Genomic DNA, 22,573 nt, shown 5'->3' with positions numbered 1-22,573 from the left:
ATAACAAAGTGAATCAGTTATACATATATCCCCATATCTCTTCCCTCTTGCATCTCCCTCCCTCCCACTCCGCCATCCTACCCCTCTAGGTGGTCACAAAGCACCAAGCTGATCTCCCTGTGCTATGTGGCTGCTTCCCACTAGCTATCTATTTTACATTTGTAAAATATACATAGTGTATATATGTCCATGCCACTCTCTCACTTTGTCGCAGCTTACCCTTCCCCCTCCCCATATCCTCAAGTCCATTCTCTAGTAGGTCTGCATCTTTATTCCCATCTTGCCTCTAGGTGTCCATTCTGACTGGTGTGAGCTGATACCTCATTGTAGTTTTGATTTGCATTTCTCTAATAATGAGGGATGTTGAGCATCTATTCACATGCCTTTTGACCATCTGTATGCCTTCTTTGGAGAAATATCTATTTAGATTTTCTGCCAATTTTTTGATTGGGTTATTTGTTTTTTGGATATTGAGCTGTATGAGCTGTTCATATATTTTAGATATTAATCCCTTGTCCATGGCATCATTTGCAGATATTTTCTCCCATTCTGTAGGTTGTCTTTTCATTTTGTTTGTGGTTTCCTTTCCCGTGCATAAGCTTTTAAGTTTAATTAGGTCCCATTTTTTAAATTTTGTTTTTATTTCCATTACCCTAGGAGATGAATCCAAAAATATACTGCTGCGATTTATGTCAAACAGAATTCTGCATATGTTTTCCTCTTGGAGTTTTATAGTATCTGGTTTTACATTCAGGTCTTTAATCCATTTGGGGTTTATTTTTGTGTGTGGTGTTAGAGAATGTTCTGGTTTCATTCTTTGACATGTAGCTATCCAGTTTTCCCAGCACCACTCATTGAAAAGACTGTCTTTTCTCCAATGTTCTTGTATCCTTTGTTGTAGATTAATTGACCATATTTGTGTGGGTTTATTTCTGGGCTTTCTATCCTGTTGCACTTATCTATATGTTTGTTTTTGTGTTAGTACCAACTGTTTTGATGACTGTAGCTTTGTAGTATAGTCTGAAGTCAGGGAGCATGATTCCTCCAACTCCGTATTTCTTTCTCAAGATTGCTTTGGCAATTTGGGGTCTTTTTTGTTTCCATACAAATTGTAAAATTTTTTGTTCTAGTTCTGTGAAAAATGCCATTGGTAATTTGATAGGGATTGCACTGAATCTGTAGATTGCCTTGGGTAGAATAGTCATTTTGACAATGTTGATTCTTCTAATCCTAGAACACAGTATATCTTTCCATCTCTTTGTGTCATCAGCATCTAATAGTTTTCAGAATAAAGGTCTTTTGCCTCCTTAGGTAGGTTTATTCCTAGGTATTTTATTCTTTTTGATATGATGGTAAATGGGATTGTTTCCTTAATTTCTCTTTATGATCTTTCATTATTAGTGTATAGTAATGCAAGAGATTTCTGTGTATTAATTTTGTATCCTGCAACTTTACCTAATTCATTGATGAGCTCTAGTAGTTTTCTGGTAGTGTCTTTAGGATTTTCTATGTATAGTATCATGTCATCTGCAAACTGATAGTTTCTTCTTTTCCAATTTGGATTCCTTTTATTTCCTTTTTCTTCTCTGATTGCCATGGCTAGAACTTCCAAAACTATGTTGAATAAGAGTGGTGAGAGTGGACATCCTTGTCTTTTTCATGATCTTAGAGGAAATGCTTTCAGTTTTTCATCATTGAGAATGGAATTAGCTGTGGGTTTGTCATACATGGCCTTTATTATGTTGAGGTGGTTTCTGAGAGTTTTTATCATAAATAAGTGTTGAATTTTATCCAAAACTTTTTCTGCATCTATTGAGATGATCATATGGTTTTTATTCTTCAGTTTGTTAATGTGGTGTATCACATTGATTGATTTGTGTATATTGAAGAATCCTTGCATCCCTGGGATAAATCTCATTTGACCATGGTGTATGATCCTTTTAATGTGTTGCTGGATTCAATTTGCTAGTATTTTGTTGAGTATCTTTGCATCTAGTTCATCAGTGATATTGGCCTGTAATTTTCCTTTTTTTGTGCTATCTGTATCTGGTTTTTGTATCAGGGTGATGGTGGCCTCATAGAATGAGTTCAGAAGTGTTCGTTTCTCTGCAGTTTTTTGGAATAGTTTCAGAAGGATAGGTGATAACTTTTCTCTAAATGTTTGACAGAATTCACCTGTGAAGCCCTCTGGTCCTGGACTTTTGTTTGTTGGGAGTTTTTAAATCACAGATTCAACTTCAGTACTTGTAATTGGTCTGTTCATATTTTCTTTTTCTTCCTGGTTCAGTCTTGGGATATTGTACCTTTCTAAGCATTTGTACATTTCTTCGAGGTTGTCCATTTTTTTGGCATATAGTTGCTTGTAGTAGTCTCTTATAGTCCTTTGTATTTCTGTGTTGTCAGTTTTAACTTCTCCTTTTTCATTTGTAATTTTATTGATTTGGGCCCAAAGATGTTATAACATTTCTTTTAGGATAAGTTTAATATGAATGAACTCTTTTTAGTTTTTGGTTGTCTGAGGCTTTCTTTATTTCTCCCTCAATTCCAATCTTGCTGGGTTGCAGGTTTTTCCTTTTTAGCATTTTGAATATATCACGCCACTCCCTTCTGGCCTGCAAAGTTTCTGCAGAAAACTTAGTTGATAGCCTTATGGGAGTTCCCTTGTATATGACACTTTGTTTTCTCTTGATGCCTTTAGAATTCTCTATTTATCTTTAAGTTTGCCATTTTAATTATGATATGTCTTGGTGTGGGTCTGTTTGGGATCATTTTGTTTGGGACTCTCTGTGCTTTCTGTACCTGGATTTCTGTTTCCTTCTTCAGGTTCAGGAATTATTCAGCCATAATTTCATCAAACACGCTTTCAATCCTTTTATCTCTCTCTTCTCCTTCTCCCCTATAATGCAAATATTGGTGTGCTTGATATTGTCCCAGAGGTCCCTTAAATTGTTCTCATTTTTTTTGATGTTTTTCTTTTTGTTGATCTGATTGGGAGATTTTCATTTTTCTATCTTCAATATCACTTATGCATTCTTCTATATCACCTAGTCTGATGTTAATTTCTTTTAGTATGTTTTTCATTTCAGTTATTGTATTCTTCAGTTATGAAGGGTTGTTTTTTATATTTTCTAGTTCCTTGTTAAAATTCTTACCATGTTCATCTATTCTTTCCCCTAATTCAGTTAGCATTCTTATTACTAATACTTTGAATATCTAGTAAATTATTTCAGATTTATTCGTTTCTTTTCAGGGATTTTCTCTTGTTATTTCCATTGAAACAAATTCCTGTCTTCTTATTTTACTTAACTTTATTTGTTTCTATGAAATTAAGTGAAACAGTTACTTATTATGGTCTTGAAGGGGTGTCCTTTTGTGGGAGCATCCCTATATAGTTTGTCCCCAGTGATATTGTTGGGAGAGCTGGATCTGATGTGAGCATGAGTTACATCTTTCCACAGGGTACGCTCACAGTTACCACCTTAGTAGGAGCTGAAGCTGGAGCTGACGAGGCTAGAGCCAGAGTGAGGTGTGCCAGGGTGTCTCCTTTGCTCAGTGGCCAGGACCACCTTATAGGGGAGGGGTTGCGTCCCAAGTTGCTGGAGCAGAAGTGCTTAGGGTTGGGTCTGAGCTGGCTTTGTTCCCTTTAAGTGTGTGCTCTCCCCCCATTCCAGCATCAGCACCCTCATCCCTGAGGGGAGAAGTGCTGGAGCAAGAAGAGCTGGTTTGGGCACTTGGCATGGGTCTGGACGCTATGGATGTGGGATGTGGCAGCCCCAGCTGAGTCAGAGTACTGAAGTGCTTCTGCTACACTGCTTCTGTATACACCAGTAATGGCTGCTGCTGCCCCACTAAGATGCCACTCTGAGTCTGAGCCAGCTTTTCCCCTTACAGCTGTTTTCTCTTCAGCCACAGCAGCCCTTGCCCCAGTGTGGAGCTGTGTCATGAAGCAAGTTGTTCTTGGCTCAGGCTGGGGTGCACATTGAAGCAGCCACAGGAAACAGGCCAATGTCCCGTGCAGTTTCCATCTGCCCTCTCCACACACAAGCATATGTGCACTCCTCAAGGGTGGAGTCCAGTCTTCCCATTGGCCCTCCAACCAACCAGCCAAGGGGTCTCGTCTTCCCAGTGTTGGATGCCAGGGCTGGAGCACCCAATATGTGGCTCACACCACTCACTCCCCAGAGAGGCTCTCCACCTACCCTGTAATCCCTCTCCTCTTCTGAGGCTCCTCCCAAGGGTACATCATGGGAGGATTGCCATCCTGATTGCTTCTCTTCCCTTCCTACCCTATTCCATGTGGATCTTTCTTACAGCCTTGGTTAAACAGGAGACCTTCTACAAGTTAGTTTTCAGTGAGAATTGCTCCACATGTAGATGTATTTTTGATGTGTTCATGGGGGGAGGTGAATTCCACATCTTTTCCATCTTGATCTTGTACATCAACAGTGTTGTTTATTGCTCAGAGGTCCTGGGAAAACCTTCACTCTTGGCCCTTAGGTTTTCTCACCCATAAAATGGGAGAGTTACAGGAGCTAGTACAAGGGATCATGAGGCCTAGAGCCCTATAATCTTCTATTATGGAATTTATGTCTTTAATGGCTTCTTTTCTTAGATGGCATTGATTAATTCTAGGAAGATGTTTTGAGGGAACTATTTGACTCTTGATAGGAGGCGCACTGTGGATTTTACCATATATCAGTTGGAAATTTTGCCCATCAAGAAGGTGGTAGCTGCTTCATTAGGGACAAATAATCAGTGTTTCCAGAATCAGCTCTAGTACCATCAGAGATGGAACAATAGGAGATTCACCTGGTTGGTTACTTTGATGACTACTATCAATTCTGTAATTTTTTCTCCCTTTTGGGAGAAAGAAATTTTGGCATGATAATTCTCAAGTATCCACCTATAAATGGGTAGGGGCAGAGGAACTAAGGAGGAAAAGCTGTGTATTTCTAAAAGGGCCTAAACAAATAGGAAGAGGTTTATTAGAGTTCTCCAGTCTTTCAAATGTTTAGTACTCAGAGGCAGGGGCTATTTTATGGTAGTGGGGTTGAGTGTGGAGACCGTCACTCCAGCGTCAGGACTAGAAGAAATTCGTTTCCAATCTGGAGGAGTGTTTCTCCAAGATGATTAAGAGGGAGGACTGGGAAAAGCCCCCATAGTTCCTCAAGGCACCATCATCGAGAATTTGAAGCACACTTAAAAGGCTGATTAAAAGGCTGTAGGTGCCTAACATGCTTACATTTGTAATAAGTGCTTTTCAATGTCTTGGTTTTTTGTAATAATACAGAAAGTAGGAATTCTGGTTTCATTTAGGGGCCTTCATTTGCTGGATTTGAAGATTGTGAATTGTGGCAGTCATCCTTGGAGGTGATTCATCTAGAGTGAGAGAGAGCTGGTGTAACAGATTAACTAAATCTGAAGTGGACACAATTTCCCATTCTATCCTGGGGTCCTTTTTACTAGAAGGGAAAGGTCCTGGTTCATATCATTAATAAACAGAATTAAAAGCTACCCAGCTGGTATCAAGGTCTGAAGGAAGCCCAGAATTTTCTTTAAAAATAATCAGAAGTCAATTGTAATAATCATGAATGGGTTCATCAGATTTTTGTGTGCAAGCTTGAATTTTGTTCCAAGCAACAGGTTTTGGAACCCTAGGAATTGCTTGATGAAGTGACTTGCCTATTGCCCAAGCCTGATCATATGATAAATTAGCAGACTGGTCTCCCCTTTACAATGCTCGAGACCTTTCAGTATTTTCCCAATTTGTGTTTTTCACCCAATGCTGGGCCTGACCTTCCATGAAAGGCATATGAACTAGCTGATAGAAGTCAGAGAAACCAGGTTGATAAGTTTGAATTCCTCAGCAAATTTGTGAGAAACTCTAGTTACTCTGAAAAAATCTTTAACAATGGCTCACTGTTCACCTTTAGTCCAGGGAATTAAAAGTTTAGCCTCTGGACCCCCAGAAGGCTCAATTTTAAAGGGAAAGCTTCTGACAAGTTCAGAGGAAAAGAGTGGGGAGAGTTTTAGAGAAAAGGGAAAGTTTGGCGGGAAAGTTAATATGGGAGAATTGAGGGTATAGAAGAGGCATAGGAAGTGTAGAAGTGAATAAGGATGATGGTGGTGGAGGTGGAGTCTGGACATGAGGAGCCAAAGAGACAGACAAGATGGTGCCAAAGGGGAACCTGGGACAAAAAAGCCAAGAAGAGCCTAAGGCTTTGGGAGCCATTTTATCTTTCTTTAATAATTTGTTTGCCCTATTAATCTTAAAATCTTATTTTTCAGTGAGGCAATTTTAGACTCCTAATAACATAGGAAAGCCTCAAACTATCAATTAAAATAAGTATTGAACTCAGTTCTGAAAGTTTTTGAGTTATTGTAACCCAATTCATTTAGAAGGAAATTAAGTTTGGGGATTTCAAATGTTCCCCATAATGGCCATTGATATTCTAAATTATCTTTGATCTGGTCAGTCCACATAGTTAGAAATGCACATGTTAAGACTGCCTTTCTGTTTTTTGGTGATGATTTTCTTTCTTTTTTTTTTTAAATTAAAGTATAGTTGATTTACAATATTGCCTTAGTTTCAGGTGTACAGCAACATGGTTCAGTTATACATATATATATTTTTCAGATTCTTTTCCCTTATAGGTTATTAACAGTTCTCTGTGCTACACAGTAAACCCTTGTTATTTATCTATTTTATTTATTGTCGTGTGCATCTGTTAATCCTATAATCCTAGTTTCTATTTCCCCTTTGGTGAACATAAATTTGTTTACTATGTCTGTGAGTCTGTTTCCATTTTGTAAATAAATTCATTTGTACTATTGTTATATTCCACATATATGTTATATCTTATATGTCTTTATCTGACTTCATCAGTCTGATAATCTCTAGGTCCATCCATGTTGCTGTAAATGGCAATAATTCTTATTTTTATAGCTGAGTAATATTTCATCCTATATATACACACATATACATATAATATACCCCATCTTCTTTATCCATTCATCTGTGAGTGGACACTTAGGTTGCTTCCATGTCTTGGCTATTGTAAATAATGCTGCTATGAACATTGTGACACATGTATATTTTTGAAGTAGTTTTTTCGTGTTTTTCAGATATACACCCAAGAGTGGGATTGCTGGATCATGTGCTAGTTCTATTTTTAGTTTTTTGAGGAACCTCCATACTTTGGCCATTTTAACAACATTAATTCTTCCAATCCAAGAGTATGGTATCTTTCCATTTTTTGAGTCATCTTCACTTTGTTTTTTCAATGTTTTATAATTCTCAGCATATAGGTCTTTCATTTTTTTATTTTTTAAATATTCACCAGTTTATTATTTTATTTTTGAATTTTATATTTTTATAAAACAGGTTATTATTAATTATCTATTTTATACATATTAGTGTATATATAACAATCCTAATCTCCCAATTCATCCCACAACCACCACCCCTGTCCCCCACATTCCCCCCTTGGTGTCCATACATTTGTTCTCTACATCTGTGTCTCTATTTCTGCCTTGCAAACTGGTTCATCTGTACCATTTTTCTAGATTTCACATATATGCACTAATATACGATATTTGTTTTTCTCTTTCTATCATACTTCACTTTGGATGACAGTCTCTAGGTCCATCCACATCTCTACAAAGGATCCAATTTCATTCCTTTTTATGGCTGACTAATATTCCATTGTATGTATGTACCACATCTTATTTATGCATTCATCAGTTGATGGGCATTTAGGTTGCTTCCGTGACCTGGCTACTGTTAATAGTGCTGCAGTGAACATTGGGGTGCATGTGTCTTTTGGAATTATGGCTTTCTCTGGGTATATGCCCAGTAGTGGGATTGCTAGCTTATATGGTAATTCAATTTTGTTTTTTAAGGAACCTCCATACTGTTCTGCATAGTGGCTGTATCAAGTTACATTCCCACCAACAGTGAAAGAGGGTTCCCTTTTCTCCACACCCTCTCCAGCATTTGTTGTTTGTAGATTTTCAGATGATGCCCATTCTAACTGGAGTGAAGTGATACCTCATTGTATCACTAATTTCTCTAGTAATTAGTGATGGTGAGCAGCTTTTCATGTGCCTCTTGGCCATCTGTATGTCTTCTTTGGAGAAATACCTATTTAGGTCTTCAGCCCATTTTTGGATTGAGTTCTTTGTTTTTTTCTAACATTGAGCTGCATGAGCTGTTTGTATTTTGGAGACTAATCCTTTGTCCACTGATTCCTTTGCAAATATTTTCTCCCATTCTGAGGGTTGTCTTTTGGTCTTGTTTGTAGTTTCCTTTGCTTTGCAAGAGCGTTTGAGTTTCATTAAGTCCCATTTGTTTATTTTTGTTTTTATTTCCATTACTCTAGGAGGTGGGTCAAAAAAGATCTTGCTGTGATTTGTGTCAAAGTGTGTTCTTCCTATGTTTTCCTCTAAGAATCTTGTAGTGTCCGGTCTTACATTTAGGTCTCTAATCCATTTTGAGTTTATTTTTGTGTATGGTGTTAGGGAGTGTTCTAATTTCATTCTTTTACATGTAGCTGTCCAGTTTTCCCAGCACCACTTATTGAAGAGACTGTCTTTTCTCCACTGTATATCCTTGCCTCCTTTGTCATAGATTAGTTGACCATAGGTGCATGGGTTTATCTCTGGGCTTTCTATCCTGTTCCATTGATCTATCTTTCTGTTTTTGTGCCAGTACCATATTGTCTTGATTACTACAGCTATGTAGTATAGTCTGAAGTCAGGGAGTCTGATTCCTCCAACTCCGTTTTTTTCCCTCAAGATTGCTTTGGCTATTTGGGGTCTTTTGTGTCTCCATACAAATTTTAAGATTTTTTGTTCTAGTTCTGTAAAAAATGCCATTGGTAATTTGATAGGAATTGCATTGAATCTGTATATTGCTTTGGGAAGTATAGTCATTTTCACAATGTTGATTCTTCCAATCCGAGAACACGGTATATCTCTCCATCTGTTTGTGTCATCTTTGATTTCTTTCATCAGTGGCTTATAGTTTTCTGAGTTCAGGTCTTTTACCTCCTTAGGTAGGTTTATTCCTAGGTATTTTATTCTTTTTTTTGCAATGGTGAATGGAATTGTTTCCTTAATTTCTCTTTCTGATCTTTCATCATTAGTATATAGGAATGCCAGAGATTTCTGTGCATTAATTTTGTATCCTGCAACTTTACCAAATTCATTGTTTAGCTCTAGCAGTTTTCTGGTGGCATCTTTAGGATACTCTATGTATAGTATCGTGTCATCTGCAAACAGTGACTGTTTTACTTCTTCTTTTCCAATTTGCATTCCTTTTATTTCTTTTTCTTCTCTGATTGCCATGGGTGGGACTTCCAAAAGTGTGTTGAATAAAAGTGGCAAAAGTGGACATGCTTTTCTTCTTCCTGATCTTAGAGAAAATGCTTTCAACTTTTCACTGTTGAGTTGGCTGTGGGTTTGTCATATATGGCCGTTATTTTGTTGCTGTACATTCCCTCTATACCCACTTTCGGGAGAGTTCTTATCATAAATGGGTTTTGAATTTTATCCAAAACTTTTTCTGCATCAATCGAGATAATCATATGATTTTTATTCTTCAATTTATTAATGTGATGTATCACACTGATTGAGTTGTTGATATGAAAAATCCTTGTATCTTTGGGATAAATCCCATCTGATAATGGTGTATGATCCTTTTTAATGTATTATTAGATTTGGTTTACTAGTATTTTTTTACACATTTTTGTGTCTCTGTTTACCAGTGATATTGGCCTGTAATTTTCTTTGTCTTTTGTATCTTTGGTTTTAGTATCAGGGTAATGGTGACCTCACAGATTGAATTAGGAAGTATTCCTTCCTTTGCAATTTTTTGGAATACTTTCAGAAGGATAGGTTTAACTGTTCTTTAAATGTTTGATAGAATTTGCCTGTGAAGCCATCTGGTCCTGGATTTTTGTTTGTTGGGAGTTTTAAAATCACAGATTCAATTTCAGTACATGTAATTGTTGTGTTCATATTTTCTATTTCTTCCTGGTTCACTCTTGGGAGACCGTACCTTTCTAAGAATTAGTCTATTTCTTTTAGGTTGTACATTTTTTGGCACATAGTTGCTTGCAGCTTATGGTCCTTTGTATTTCTGTGGTGTCCATTATATCTTCTTTTTCTTTTTTTTTATATATTTATTGGAGTATAATTGCTTTACAATGGTATGTTAGTTTCTGCTTTATAACAAAGTGAATCATTTATACATATACATATGTTCCCATATCTCTTCCCTCTTGTGTCTCCCTCCCTCCCACCCTCCCTATCCCACCCATCCAGGTGGTCACAAAGCACCGAGCTGATCTCCCTGTGCTATGCGGCTGCTTCCCACTAGCTATCTACCTTAGGTTTGGTAGTGTATATATGTCTATGCCACTCTCTCACTTTGTCCCAGCTTACCCTTCCCCCTCCCCATATCCTCAAGTCCATTCTGTAGTAGGACTGTGTCTTTATTCCTGTCTTACCCCTAGGTTCTTCATGACAATTTTTTTTTCTTAAATTCCCTATATATGTGTTAGCATACAGTATTTGTCTTTTTCTTTCTGACTTACTTCACTCTGTATGACAGACTCTAGGTCTATCCACCTCATTACAAATAGCTCAATTTCGTTTCCTTTTACGGCCGAGTAACATTCCATTGTATATATGTGCGACATCTACTTTATCCATTCATCTGATGATGGACACTTAGGTTGTTTCCATCTCCGGGCTATTGTAAATAGACCTGCAATGAACATTTTGGTACATGACTCTTTTTGAATTATGGTTTTCTCAGGGTATATGCCCAGTAGTGGGATTGCTGGGTCATATGGTAGTTCTATTTGTCATTTTTTAAGGAACCTACATACTGTTCTCCACAGTGGCTGTATCAATTTACATTCCCACCAACAGTGCAAGAGGGTTCCCTTTTCTCCACACCCTCTCCAGCATCTATTGTTTCTAGATTTTTTGATGATGGCCATTCTGACTGGTGTGAGATGATATCTCATTGTAGTTTTGATTTTCATTTCTCGAATGATTAATGAAGTTGAGCATTCTTTCACAAGTTTGTTGGCAGTCTGTATATCTTCTTTGGAGAAATGTCTATTTAGGTCTTCTGCCCATTTTTGGATTGGGTTGTTTGTTCTTTTGTTATTGAGCTGCATGAGCTGCTTATAAATTTTGGAGATTAATCCTTTGTCAGTTGCTTCATTTGCAAATATTTTCTCCCATTCTGAGGGTTGTCTTTTGGTCTTGTTTATGGTTTCCTTTGCTGTGCAAAAGCTTTGAAGTTTCATTAGGCCCCATTTGTTTATTTTTGTTTTTATTTCCATTTCCCTAGGAGGTGGGTCAAAAAGGATCTTGCTATGATTTATGTCATAGAGTGTTCTGCCAATGTTTTCCTCTAAGAGTTTGATAGTTTCTGACCTTACATTTAGGTCTTTAATCCATTTTGAGCTTATTTTTGTGTATGGTGTTAGGGAGTGTTCTAATTTCATTCTTTTATCTGTACCTGTGCAATTTTCCCAGCACCACTTATTGAAGAGGCTGTCCTTTCTCCACTGTACATTCCTGCCTCCTTTATCAACGATAAGGTGACCATATGTGCGTGGGTTTATCTCTGGGCTTTCTATCCTGTTCCATTGATCTATATTTCTGTTTTTGTGCCAGTACCATACTGTCTTGATTACTGTAGCTTTGTAGTACAGGGAGTCAGGGAGGCTGATTCCTCCAGCTCCGTTTTTTGTTCTCAAGATTGCTTTGGCTATTTGGGGTCTTTTGTGTTTCCATACAAATTGTGAAAATTTTTTGTTCTAGTTCTGTGAAAAATACCAGTGGTAGTTTGATAGGGATTGCATTAAATCTGTAGATTGCTTTGGGTAGTAGAGTCATTTTCACAATGTTGATTCTTTCAATACAAGAACATGGTATATCTCTCCATTTATTTGTATCTTCTTTAATTTCTTTCATCAGTGTATTATAATTTTCTGCATACAGGTCTTTTGTCTCCTTAGGTAGGTTTATTCCTAGATATTTTATTCTTTTCATCACAGTGGTAAATGGGAGTGTTTTCTTGATTTCACTTTCAGATTTTTCATCATTAGTGTATAGGAATGCCAGAGATTTCTGTGCATTAATTTTGTATCCTACTTTACCAAATTCATTGACTAGCTCTAGTAGTTTTCTGGTAGCATCTTTAGGATTCTCTATGTATAGTATCATGTCGTCTGCAAACAGTGACAGCTTTACTTCTTCTTTTCCAATTTGGATTCCTTTTATTTCTTTTTATTCTCTGATTGTTGTAGCTAAAACTTCCAAAACTATGTTGAATAAGAGTGGTGAGAGTGGGCAACCTTGTCTTGTTCCTGATCTTAGTGGAAATGCTTTCAGTTTTTCACCATTGAGGACGATGTTGGGTGTGGGTTTGTCATATATGGCCTTTATTATGTTGAGGAAAGTTCCCTCTATGCCTACTTTCTGCAGGGTTTTTATCATAAATGGGTGTTGAATTTTGTCAAAAGCTTTCTCTGCATCTATTGAGATGATCATATGATTAAAAATCTTCCAACAAACAAAAGCCCAGGACAAGATGGCTTCACAGGTGAATTCTGTCAAACATTTAGAGAAGAGCTAACACCTATCCTTCTTAAACTCTTCCAAAATATAGCAGAGGGAGGAACACTCCCAAACTCATTCTACAAGGCCACCATCACCCTGATACCAAAACCAGACAAGGATATCACAAAGAAAGAAAACTACAGGTCAATATCACTGATGAACATAGATGCAAAAATCCTCAACAAAATACTAGCAAACAGAATCCAACAGCACATTAAAAGGATCATACACCATGAGCAAGTGGGGTTTATTCCAGGAATGCAAGGATTCTTCAATATACGCAAAACAATCAATGTGATATACCATATTAACAAATTGAAGGAGAAAAACCATATGATCATCTCAATAGATGCAGAGAAGACTTCTTTTTCATTTCTAATTTTATTGACTTGGGCCCTTTTCTTCTTGAGGAGTCTAGCTGAAGATTTATCAGTTTTTCTTTCACAGAACCAGCTTTTAGTTTCATTGATCTTTTCTATTGTTTTCTTCTTCTCTATTTCATTTATTTCAGCTCTGATCTTTATGATTTCTTTCCTTCTACTAACCTTGGGTTTGTTTTTTCTCTAGTTGCTTTAGGTGTCAGGGTAGATGTTTATTTGAGATTTTTCTTGTTTCTTGACATAAGCTTGTATCACTATAAACTTCCCTCTTAGAACTGCTTTTGCTGTGCCCCATACGTTTTGAATCATCATATGTTCATTTTCGTTTGTCGCTAGGTATTTTTTTATTTTCCCTTTGATTTATTCAGTAATCCATTGGATGTTCAGTAGTATATTTTTAACCCTCCACATGTTTGTGTTTTCTGCATTTTTTTCCATTTTTTTTGTAGTTGATTTCCAATCGCATAGTGTTGTGGCAGGAAAAGATGCTTGATATGATTTCAGTTGTCTTAAATTTACTGAGGCTCGCTTTGTGGCTGAACATGTGATCAGTCCTGGAGAATTTTCCATGTGCACTTGAAAAGAATGTGTACTATGCTTTTGGATGGAAAGCTCTATGTGTATCAATTAAGTCTATCTGGTTTACTGTGTCGTTTAAGGCCAATGTTTCCTTACTGATTTTCTGTCTGGGTGACCTGTCCATTGATGAAAGTGGGTGTTGACAACTTGTGACTTCTTCTGCTGGGAGGGGGTAGGTAGTATAGCTCAAGGGAGTAAGATCTTCTCACTTTGAGACTCCTCAGCAATCATTCAGTCCTTGATTTTGACGTTGCACAGGAGCCAGAAGGAGGAGAAGGGAGAATTAAGATGACCATTTTCTTTTCATATTACAGGCTCACCAGTAGTATTATATTAGTGTCACTGTGAATGGATTGCTATTTTTATAAACTTTAAACATGGTATTAGTTTCCCTAGAAAGATTTGCTCCTTAGAAATATTTAAACATCATTTCATATTTTAGGATGAATTGCTACATAAGTAAAGAGTTCCATTAATTGCTAAAGATTAATGATATCAATTTTTATTTGACATTATGTAATTGGAGGTAATTTTTACCCTAAAACTAAAAGCCAATCCCTTGATTTATAATGGCCTGTACTTGAAATAGTTAATCCTTCCTCCTAAAGGAGGGTAGACATACTGCCTCTGGGCCAGAGCAGCTTAGCCATGTTACTTCCTGATCAACTTGGTCCCTAAGTGGCACAGCTGTCTGAGGTGGGGGTCTTTTCTTTCCTCCTTTCAGCCAAAAAGAGGAGTTTCCAGACTTCCCACTGTGTGAGAGCTAAAAGCACAAGGGATTCCCATAGGGTACTCACCAGATTGCTGGGTAGCTGGTATTCTGGGGTGATACCTGGAGGAGAGCCCATGGAACCTCGGTTGTTAAAGGATCACCCCAGGTTTGCCCCATAGGCACAGCGGGGAGTAGAGGTCAGGCAGTAGGTATTTCCTGTTCTTTCCAGCAGGTAACAGGGGCTTCTGTTAATGGGGCTCCTAGTCTTGCAAATGGTTCACAGGGCTCCCCAGCCCACTTCGGGGAAACTAGCACTGATCGGAAGAGGTCAAGTCACTGGTCACATTACCTACCTTGGGATCCTTTCACACTCAGGCATTCCTGGTACCATTTTCTGAACTCAGGACAAGCATCCTTGTTCTGTTTGGACAGGTGGTCCTTATTACCTGGGGCCTTTTCTGATCTTGCCTCTTGGCTCACTGGGCTGGGCACTTTCCTGTATCAAACTGAAAATAATGATTGGAGAATGCTACTCTTGACCCCTGGAGGTGGACAAAGAGGGAAAAAAGCCCTGGTGTAGCCACTATTGCCCTTGTACAGGGGTCAAGAAGACAGCACTACTGGCGTGACAGTGGGCAAGACTACTATGGGTTCTCTCATCCATAGGTCCCCATCGTTCCTGGGCATCTGGCACCGTGGAAAGGAGAGCCAGAGGCAGTGGGCAGATATGTTCAAGTTTTTGATCCCCAATAGTGTGACCCCCTCAAGGCAGTGCACTCCAGATAACTCTGGGGGCTACAGTGTGTCTGCACCTCAACCAGGTATCAAGTTGCTGGGCAGAGTTGCTCTGAATTTGGCTGAAGGCTTTTGCCATTCTACCACGTCAGAGTGAACTCATAGACCAGAGTCATTCATCCTCACTTGAACTTCCCAAAGCCTCTGCTGTCCTTCCACTGGAGCCTGGGTGAGGCTGGAACCTAGTGGATAGGTGCAGGCAAAAAGGCCACTGTCTGTCCCATCTGGGGTGCCAAACTATTGTTACTGACTCTCCTGAGTTGGTCCCCAGTAAGGACCCTCCTGCCCAGGGTCGTTTGAGCCAGTAGAACAAGACCAAGTTTTGTTCAAAAGCAAAGTAAAGCTTGTTATGAGCTTGTGCTCTAGATTACACACTAACCTCCAGAGGTCCCCAGTGGAGCAGCTTTACAGAGGTCTTGTCAACAGAGAGGGAGGCAGAGTTCTTGCTGGTCAGGTGTAGCTGTGCTGCTCACAGCTCCAGATCACAGTGCCTGGTGCAGCATCTCTGCACATGGCCTGCCACCACATCTTGAATTGTGGTGCTGTGCATGGTACTTCTGCACATGGCCTGCTGAGCTGAGGTATCAAGTACAGCTGTTTTGCACTGGGAACTCTGGTCTGAGGTGCTGGGTGCAAGGCCTCTGCACACAGTACCCTATGAGCAAGTAAAACTAGATGAAGCACAAAGGAAAAGAAAAAAAAAGTTTAGATTTTATTTTATTACCAGATTCTATTTTTATTTTCTAGGAATTGTTAATGGGTTTTGCCAGTGACAACAGGACTGCTGCTGGGAAGAGACATATCTATAGATCAGTGGTTCCAAAATGAGATCCAAGACTAGATTTGTGTATCACGTATCTAAATATATGCATCCTTGTTTCCTACAGGTTCTGAATTTTGTGGTAGTTATTTTGAGACAGAAATCTGAAATTTACAATTTAAAAAATGGCTCATGGTTATGATCCTTTATATTATGGTGATCTACTGACAGATAAGGAAACCACTGCCTCAAATATTGTCAAATACGGAACACTAACACAAACAGACTGTAGATTACATTAAGCATAATATTTGTATTTTTCTTTAAATGTATAGAAAAATACCAGCTTTCACCTCTGTTCATGACTATAGCAATCAAGTCTCTAAATGTTATTTTCAATTTTATAGATTAACCTTAGTATAAAATCAGATTACATTATGAATTGAGATCTGTATATAATACTATAACTTCATTTGAGTCATTATATACATTGAACCATTATAAGTATTTTTATAATGTTCTCTTGAAATATTTACCTTCAGTTTTCTTATTCTATATAATATTTAAGATATTTTTAATAATCAACTTCCAAAATTCTCCTTTTATGTTTCTCAAACTTAAAACTAATTACAGTTGAAAGTAAAATTAACTTTTACATTAACTATGCTTTTTCTCCAATTTTAAACCAAATAAAAAATTAGACAAGCTAACATAGCAATTCAAACTTTTTCATCTACTCCATTTTAGTTTTCAATATCACTTATTAAAAATAACACAGAAGGTCAGGCTCTATGCAATGTAGTAAAGAGAATCTTAGAAAAACAACATTTGAACGTTGTTGAGGTTTACCTGAGAGGTCCATAAAGGTCCTGAGAGGACCTTTACCTGAGAGGTCCATAGTTTAATAGGAATGAGAGGCATGGGAACAAACACTTGCAGTGATGGGGTATGTTCCTAGCCAAAGCTTGGATAAGGCCGTGGTGTGGCACATCTAACTGCCTAATGATAGCACAAGTCACTTCCTGAAGGGGCTAGTGTTTAATTTGCAACATTAAGGCTGAGGAGAAGTTTACTTCCTATGTATATAGATAGATAAGTTACACTAGAAGGAGCAAAGCTGATTATCACATACAAGGGTAAAAAAAGTAATAAAGCATGGCTCTTTTTAGGAAATCACAACAGTTTGGGTATGGTGTAAAACAAAGGGCTTCATGAAGAAATAGTGGGATAAAACACTATAAAGTAAATAATTTTGTAGCATGAAGGGTCATGGGAAGAAACTTAAATTTTTCCTTAAGTTTATAAGGAAATATTAATGTGTTTAGTCAAGACAGACTTGATTTTCTTCATGTGGGGTAAGTAACATTTCTGTAAACATAATCAACAACGTTATGTTCCATATTGTCAAGCCTTATTTTTTCATAGACAGGAAGAGTAATCTAGTCAGAGCCATTGTGCTAGTCTTTAAGGAAAAACAGCCTATGGTTTCATGGGTAATAAAATTATGATAATTTTTGTAATTGTTTTTTATATGGCTTATTTTCTCTATGACAAATTTCTTGCCAGGATTTTTTAAGTTTCACACAAATTGCATCAGATTGGCATAGCCTATATGTAGGGCATTAGAAAATTGATAGGATTAGGATAGAATTCAATAATAAAAATATCTAGTTTTTCAAATCTTCCTAAATTTTCGGAAAGTGTTTATGTTTATTACATCACATATATATGTATATTCATACATACGCAATATTAATAAACCTCTAAATTGTTAGCATGTTAGCTATTCATTAGCTTTTAGTTTTAGGGTAAAAATTACCTCCAATTACATAATGTCAAATAAAAATTGATATCATTAATCTTTAGCAATTAATGGAACTCTTTACTTACGTAGCAATTCATCCTAAAATATGAAATGATGTTTAAATATTTCTAAGGAGCAAATCTTTCTAGGGAAACTAATACCATGTTTAAAGTTTATAAAAATAGCAATTCATTCACAGTGACACTAATATAATACTACTGGTGAGCCTGTAATATGAAAAGAAAATTAATTTAGGGAAAATGTACTGACTGGCAATCAATAAATTGACCCAAAACAAATGAAACATCTTTAGATAATAATTATTCAATGAAAGGGAACATGTAAAACAATTTAATCTGGCTTTCTAACTGTAATACATTCTCCCAGTCTATGGGTTTGTGTGCATGCTTATATGTGAGTATGCTTTCAGGTTGTAAGTGTGGACAGACTGTGGCCTGCCATATCAGTAAACAAAGGATATTGTAGTCATCAAGCCATCAGCCACTGCAGCCTCTCCTCACTGTGCACACTGAGAGGATTCAGGATGGAGAAAAACAGGATACTAGCCCTAGATAGTTAGGGTGCCTAAGAAAGGAGTGATTTCAATGAGCCCAGATGCTTGCACCTTCTCATACATAGAAAAGCACTAAATTCATTAACTTTAGATATCTGTTTTTCTTTAACATTAATCTTTTGATGTTCCACTACCTGATTTTTGTTGCAAAACTCCTATATAACCTGGCTCCTCCCTTACCTCTATGGAGCAGTCCCTTAGAGTTATCTGAGAGGCTGTCTTCCAGGCTTAAGTCCTCAGCAACTCTGCTGAATAAAACATAATTCTCAACTTTTAGGTTATGCTTTTTTCTTTTTTTTAAGCTTGACAGTTTTGGCAACCACGAAGAGATCCAGAGCTGACTTCTCTCCTTAAACTGAACTCTATGAGGATTTGGAGGCTGGTACCAGCAGAGGCCTCTTGTGTCCATCCACCTCCTTGGAGAGTCCAGATGAATTTGGGTGAGTCTCTCCTAGTTCTCAGATCTCCCAATTACTGGTTGATGATCCTGAGTTTTATTTGGAAGTGTATAACAGGTACCTGGCCCAGTTGAAAGATACTGGGGAGTGACTGCTCAGTTGAAAGATACTCAGTGGTCTGGACTGAGTGGTTAGGTAGGAAGCTGACCTGACATCTTTCCTCTTGTAAAGGCTACCTTAACAAGAATTTGTTGGGGTAAAAGTGAAAATATTATCTGAGATGGAGATTGGCCAAGATGGCAGAGTAGAAAACCCTGTGCTTACCTCCTTTCATGAGCACACCAAAATCACAACTATCTGTCAGACAACCATCGATGAAAAAGACTGGAACCTACCAGAAGAGATCTTCTACAACTAAAGACATAAATAAGGAATCACAATGAGACAGGTAGGAGGGGCAGATTCATCATATAACCAAGTCCCACATCCCCATGTGGATGACCTACAACATGGAGAATGATTATATTGCAGAGGTTCTCTCACAGGAGTGAGAGTTCTAAGCCCCACATCAGGCTCCCCAGCCTAGGGGTCCTGCACCAGGAAGATGAGCCCCCAGAGTATTTGGCTTTGAAGGCCAGCAGAGCTTAATGTCAGAAGCCTCACAGGACTGGAAGGAAATAGAGACTTCACTCTCAAAGGGTACACATAAAATTTCACATGACCTACCTGCTGGTCTTGGAGAGTCTACCAGAGAGGCAGGGGCCAGCTGTGGCTCACCCTGGGGACATAGATATTGGTGGCAGCCATATTTGTGAACATTCTACTGTATGAACATTGCCGCTGACAGCTGCCAAAGTGGGTCTTCCCTCTAGGTCATTAGCACCAAGACCTGTTCCCCTGCCCCAACAGCCTGTAGATACCAATGCTGGGACACCTCAGGCCAAGCAACTAACTGGGTGGGGGGACAGCCCCACCCGTCAGATAGGTTGCCTAAAGACTTCCTGATCCCACAGCCACCTGTAGACATGGCCCTGCTCACCAGAAAGCCTAGACTGAGCTCTACCCACCAGTGGGAAGGCACCAGCCCTGCCCTCCAGGAAACCTGAATTAGCCACAAGAACAGCCTCACCTACCAGGGGGAAGACACCAGATGCAAGAAAACCATGATCCTGAAGCCTGCAAACCCAGCCCACTCACAGCAGGCCAGATCCTTCCCTGGTACCATCTGGGCCCTGCACTTGTCCAAGAGCAGGCTAATGCAGCTTCGGGACGCCCTGGACCCCATAGCCAAATGTGTCATGAACCAACCCTCCCCCGCAACCATCACCACTACAAATAATCTGAAAAAAGCTCTGGAATCCGTGGGTCCTGCAGCCAGACTGCAGGAACTGGCTCTGCCTGAAAGTAGTCCAGCACTAACCCCAAAACCTGACTCCATCCACCAGTGAACCAGCACTAGTCCCAGGGCCCCCTAAGGGTTTATAGCCAGCCACCTTGTGACCAGGCCCCACTAAACAGCAGCCAGCAGCATCCACACAAGGCAGGGCCTGGCAAGCAACCATGTTAGGGGCTGACAAAGCCTACCAGACCAGCCAGGTAGTCACCCTAGCACAACAGAGGACCCATGCAGCCCACTTAGGGGGAACCCCTAGAGCAAATGGTTTGGGTGACAAGAGGGGAGTGTGCTGCTGGGATGCATAGGACGTTGCCTACAGAAGACCATTTCTCCAAGGTCGATAAATGCAACTAACCTACCATATACATAAAAATACAAATACCAACTTAGACAAAATGAGGCAGCCGAGGAACATTTCCTTCCAGACAAAGGAACAAGATAAAACTCCAGAAGAAGAACAAAGTGAAGTGGAGATAGGCAATCTACCTAAGAAAGAGTTCAGAGTAATGATTGTAAAGATGATCCAAGAACTTGGGAGGGGAATAGATGCCAAGAGCAAGAAGTTCAAAGTTTTTAACAAAGAGTTAGAAAATATAAAAAAACAACTGAGCAAAGATAAAGAATACAGTAGCTGAAATGAAAAATACACTAGAAGGAACCAATAGTAGACTAAATGATACAGAAGAATTAATCAGTTATCTGAAAGACAGAATAGTGGAAATCACTATTGCTAAACAGAAAAAAAAGAAACAAGGACAGTTTAAGATACACCTCTGGGACAATATCAAGTGCACTAATATTTGCATTATAGGGGTCTCAGAAGGAGAAGAGAGAGAGAAAGGGCCTAGGAAAATATTTGAAGACATAATAGCTGAAAAATCCCCTAATCTGGGAAAGGTGACAGTCTTCCAAGTCCAGGAAGTACAGAGCATCCCTTATGGGATTAACCCAAATAGGAATACACCAAGACACATTGTAATTAAAATGACAAAAAATAAAGATAGAGAATATTAAAAGCAGCAAGGAAAAGCAAAAAGTTACAAACAACGTAACTCCCATATAATTATCAGCTGATTTATCAGCAGAAACTGCATGCCAGAAGGGAATGGCATGATATATTAAAAGCGATGAAAGGGACAAACCTACAACCAAGAATACTGTACCCAGCAAGGGTCTCATTCAGGTTTGACAGTGGAATCAAAAGCTTTACAGACAAGCAAAAGCTAAAAGACTTCGGCACCATCAAACCAGCTTTACAACAAATATTAAAGAAACTTCTCTAGACAAAAAAGGAAAGGCCACAATTAGAAAAAAACAAGAAAAAAAGATGAAATGGGACTTCCTTGGTGACACAGTGATTAAGAATCCACCTGCCAATGCCGGGGACACAGATTCGATCCCTGGTCTGGGAAGATCCCACATGACACAGAGCAACTAAGTCTGTGCACCACAACTACTGATCCTGTACTCTAGAGCCCACAAGCCACAACTACTGAGCACACGTGCTGCAGCTACTGAAGCCCATGTGCTCTAGGGCCTGCATGCCACAACTACTGAAGCCTGTGTGCCTAGAGCCCATGCTCTGCAAGAAGCCACCACAATGAGAAGCCCACACACTGCAAAGAAGGGTAGCTCCCACTCACTGCAACTAGAGAGAAAGCCTGCACACAGCAATGAAGACTCAATGCAGCCATAAATAAATAAATAAAATTTTAAGACAAAATGAAAAAACTCACTGGTAAAGGCAAACATACAATAAAGGTAGGAAATCATGCACACACATAGCTAGTAGGAAGGTTAAAGACAAAGGAAGTAAAATAATCTTTATCTGATTTTTTTCTAGAGACAAGATGGTGGAATAGAGAGATGTGAGCTCAACTCCTCTCAAGAAAACACCAAAATCACAACTAACTGCTGAACAACCATTGACAAAATACCACTGGAACTTACCAAACAGATATCCTACATACAGAGACAAAGAAACCACAAGAGATGGTAGGTGGGGCACAATCACAATAAAATCAAATCCCATACCCTCTGGATGGGCAACCCACAAACTGGAAAATAATTATATCACAGAGGTTCTCCCATAGGAGTGAAAGTTCTGATCCCCATGACAGCCTTCTCAGTCTAGGAGTCTGGAAACAGGAGGAGGGGTCCCCAGAGAATCTGGCTTTGAAGGCCAGTGGGGTTTGATTGCAGGAATTCTACTGGACTTGTAGAAATATAAACTCCACTCTTGGAGGGTACACATAAGGTCTTGTGTGCACCAGAAACCAGGGGAAAAAGCAGTAACCTCATAAGAGCCTGAGACAGATCTACCTACTGTTATTGGAGGGACTCCTGCAGAGGCAGTAGACAGCTGTGGCTCACTACAGGGATAAAGACACTGGTGGCGGTAGTTCTGGGGAGTACTCATTGGTGTGAGCCCTCTTGGAGGTCACCATTTTCTCACCAAGATCTGGTCCCACCCAACAGCCTGTAGGCCCCAGTGCTGGGATACCTCAGGCCAAATAACCAACAGGGCAGG

The 22,573-nt window shown here is 39.0% G+C and overlaps 1 long non-coding RNA gene across 1 annotated transcript; it reads left to right on the top strand.

Annotated features, from left to right (window-relative positions):
• Positions 1 to 7,035: 7,035 nt before the first annotated feature.
• Positions 7,036 to 22,002, top strand: LOC307186771. The gene is made up of 3 exons (XR_013828460.1): positions 7,036 to 7,241; positions 18,552 to 18,689; positions 21,887 to 22,002. It is a non-coding gene; the product is annotated as an uncharacterized lncRNA (long non-coding RNA).
• Positions 22,003 to 22,573: the final 571 nt, after the last annotated feature.

This window comes from Stenella coeruleoalba, assembly GCF_951394435.1.
Source record: "Stenella coeruleoalba genome assembly, chromosome: 5".
NCBI classification, from domain to species: Eukaryota; Metazoa; Chordata; class Mammalia; order Artiodactyla; family Delphinidae; genus Stenella; species Stenella coeruleoalba.
This window is presented reverse-complemented; position numbering and strand designations above follow the sequence as displayed.